The following is a 4,339-nucleotide window of genomic DNA, read 5'->3' on the forward strand; positions in this document are numbered from 1 at the left end:
GAATGTATCAAAATCATTCACCATAGAGGTCAAATGCTTGTCATTCATATTTTACAAACCTTCAAATAGATCTTGAAAAGTGTCCCATATCTCCTTGGATGATTTGCACAAGTTGATGTTCTCAAAGAGAGATGGTGGAACACCAAACACCATTTTGGAAAATTTTATTTGATCGAAATGGAGCTTTTCAACATCATTAGATGTTAGATGTCCAGGCATGAGTTCATATTGATCCATGAGAGTAGCAACATCATCTCTAACCCTTTGCCTAATCGGGACATGAGAACTTTCTTTGAAAACCGTCAAAATTTGAGATAGTTCTAGATTTAGATAAACTTAGGTGCACGTATATGCATAACACATAATAGACTTAGTAACTAGAATCTATGTTATAACCTACTAGAAACTTGGAAACAATTAGAAACAATGGATAATGTACTTAGATTTCACATTGATATGTGAATTCTACTACTATTTAACTGCAGTGACTATCCATATTCGGGTCACTCTTTTACTCGAACACCTTTTCATGAATGATATACACACATCATCTACTTGACCTAGTTGTAGAAATTAGCTCCTAGTCTCGTAGGAACTTAAGTCAAAGTTGAAACTAGAACTAGTATACTTAATTCTTCAATTTCGCTTGAATCTCAAAACCACTGCATAAAAATGCCAGTAAACCGATAAAAAATAAATTACAAACATTATTTCAAACTTGAATAAGAGTTATGAAACTCTAAAATAGTTTGAAGTCTCAAAATTTAATTAATTTTGATATCCAAGGACTTACAAACTCCTTAAAACCCCTAAAAATTCTAAATTTTTATAAATCTAATATCAAAATTTATAAAAATGGTTATGAAACTTATAATAACATCATAGAATAATTAAAATTTGGAAATACATTCAAGGAATATATAAGTTAAAATATTCAACATATATACTTAATTATTAGTCTAAAAATCAAGGGTTTTATGCATAAAAACTTGGTTAAGTTGCATCTTTTATAGATATTTGATATTTTTATAATATATTTAAATTTTATAAAGATAAACGAGAAAGAGAGAGGGATATTAAACCTCATAAATTCAGTCTCTCTCCTCCCCATAATCTCTTCCTAAAATCATAATCATATCCCTCATTTCCCACACTCCACCCTTATATTTCTCTCTCTATAAACTTCTCTCCTCCATCTCTCAAGAAAATATGAAGTTAGAAGCAGAATCTATGGGAGAGATTTCTCCAATCGATAATTCATGAGTCTACATGCATATCGATATTTTGGTGGACGATTTTGGTGGAGTAAAACCTTAAAGAGATGACGAGGGAGATGAGCTCTCCAGAGAGATAGAATCACTCTTTTCTCTCTTTTCTTCTCTCTAAAACCCCCATTCTTTCCCCTCTCTCTAACCCACAAAAATATTCAGTCATGAACATCATTTTACTCAAAAAAATGTTCATCATCTAGTGTTATACATCAAGGGAAAATCGAATCCCTCACGTTTCCTTTACTTTACTATCAAAGATTACAAGTTTCTTACATTTTCTTGTTCTTCTACACCATTCTTTATGAACCTTCATGTTCATAACCATAAATTTCGGTTTTGATGATGATGGTGGTGGTAGGATTTCACCCAAAAACAACATGCATGTTGTAAATGGTGAAGTCCCATGACCAAAACCTAAGTAAAAATCAACAGAATGCACTTTTCTACAAGTTTTGGTGGAAAATCACCACATGCACCCTAAGTTTTCTTACATAAACGACTTTTGAACATTTCAAACTCATGAATCGTCTTCAAACCAACATGCATGTAATGAGCTTCAAGGTTAGATGCTAGATGATTAAAGTTTGTTGCTAAAAGCTTTCAAAGATGTTCATAAGGGATTTATTCAGAAATAAATACCCAAATCTTCTTTTCTATTAAAATCCTATTAAAATGAGAAGTTCTACAAACTTTCATAAAGATAAATTTTCTCGAATTATGATAATTATTGCAAGAAAAGGTAGCAGAAATTCACATAAAATACTATTTGTGGTCAATAAATTCTGGAAAAATTCTGATATTACCCATACACTGATTAAAGACGTTTCATGAATTTTCATGCATTTATGTGATCGTCTTCTATTGATTTCGAATTTATTTTTGTTGAAGAAAAATAAATAGTAAAATTATGTTATAAATGTCCAAAGCCATATTTAATAATTTTCACATCTTATGGACATAAGACTACATGCACAAATTTACAGATTTTTCTATGAGTACTTCGTATGAGGAAGTTATGATGTTTCTAAGTTTTGGCTTAGTAGTATGCAGCCCAAAGTTCGAATTTTAGATCGAGTAATTTTTAGCCGAAACAACATAAACGAGAATCGAAGATCTTATTGATAGTAGTTCAATGGTAAAAAGGCTGACGAAAACGGATGTCGGATGAAGAAGTTATGAACTTTTAACGGACTTTTCCTGTCGCGGCCTGTTAAAAGTACAACTTAAAAAAAATGAAGTCAAAATTAGCCGACGGAGTCTAAACGAAAGTTGTAGAGCATACTTTCACCTACGCATGGAAATAAACAACATCAAAAATGGAGTTCATATGCAAAATTTAAGGATTTCTGAAGTTTGGAAGGTGGGAGTACGTCCAGTGTACTCGTATGTGTGATCCGGAGTTGGCCACGTTACCTACTTCCTTGCATGCGACACGTATCTTGTACCATCGACACGTCCGAAGCCACTAAACTTCTATGCCTAGTGTACTAAGTTGTACGCCCAACGTAGTGGCTATTAAGGATGTACGCCCAACGTACCTTGGATTTATGCCCATCGTAAATCGTGATTCATCCCCTATAAATAGCGGACGATGTCTTCCAATTTTGTTTACAACTTTCATTCTGTCTCCCCTATACTTTCTTCTATATTGCAAAAGCTACCCCCAAGCCTATTATATCATCCCTAATACCCGAAGCAAGTCCCGAAGCCCCGAAGATCCTGAGAAAAGAGTTTTTCAAAGCGAAAATTTGCCTACGTGAAGCCCGGTTCTTGAGAAAAAATTCGGGTTTCATCGAAAAATATTGTTTTTAGGGACGAAGTGTTGTCCAACCGCCGTCTTATCAAGTGAGTGTATAATCACTTTCTCCTTACACATAGATATGAAGTATTTTATATAAAATACGTGCTATGTGTATATATGTTGTTTGTTTATTTGAGATGGATGTTGAATGAATGTTTTATACATGTTTAATATATATATATATATATATATATATATATATATATATATATATATTATCTACAAATATGTTGGGCAAAACATGGGTAGATGAAAGAACGTTTTATATAGATTTTAAAATGGTTATGTATTTTACATCTACAAATATGTTGGGTAAAACATGGGTAGATAAAGAATAATGAATGAAAGTACGGATTAAATGTATGTTGGTAGCTATGAATTTAGTACGATATAGATGTACGTTGGTAGCTATGGATTTAGTACCTTGGCAGCTATGGACTTAGTGCTTGTTGTATAAATCTCGGGCAGCGATGGACTTTGTGCCTATCCCTTTGATTACCTTGGAAGCAATGGACTTAGTACTTGTTGTATAAACCTCGGAAAAATGATGGACTTCGTGCCTATTCCTCAGAATAAAGAATAGATGTTGGTAGCTATGGATTTAGTACTGTATAGATGAACATTGGTAGCTATTGATTTAGTAGCTTAGCAGCTATGGACTTAGTGCTTGTTGTATAAATCTCGGGCATCGATGGAATTCGTGCCTATTCCTTAGCATAATCCTTAGGAATGAATGAATGGACAACATATGATTCTTAAGGTCCTTATGAATAAAGGAGATAATGGGAATGGGAAATTGGGTTGATTATTTGATGTTTAAACATAATAAATTTATTTATTGTGGGTTGAAAATCCTATATGCTCACCAGGCTCCCAAGCCTGACCCACTCAGCTTTCTAGATTACAGGTAGTGGACCCAGAGCATAGTTGGACGATGACGAGGCATTTTGGATTAAAGGCTAGTAGATGTGGACTGTAACACCCATAAAATTCAAGCCAATTTAAAACATTTTAACCCATTCAAAAACTATTAAGTTATACAATTTGTTTTTAAAATAGTTTAAACATCAAAGCATTCCCAGAACCAAATCACAAAGTCATGAATATGAGGAGCGGTACGATCACCCCTTTGCCTTGCCACGATCTCCTGATGTACCTGAAACAATAAACTGAAACTGTAAGCCCGAAAGCTTATTGAGTTTTCCCCAAAATACCAACCACATACAACCATAATCATATCATATCATATCATATCACAATACAGAAC

This window comes from Lactuca serriola, chromosome 4 (genome assembly GCF_051521515.1).
Source record: "Lactuca serriola cultivar US96UC23 chromosome 4, Lser_US96UC23_V15, whole genome shotgun sequence".
Classification (NCBI taxonomy): domain Eukaryota; kingdom Viridiplantae; phylum Streptophyta; class Magnoliopsida; order Asterales; family Asteraceae; genus Lactuca; species Lactuca serriola.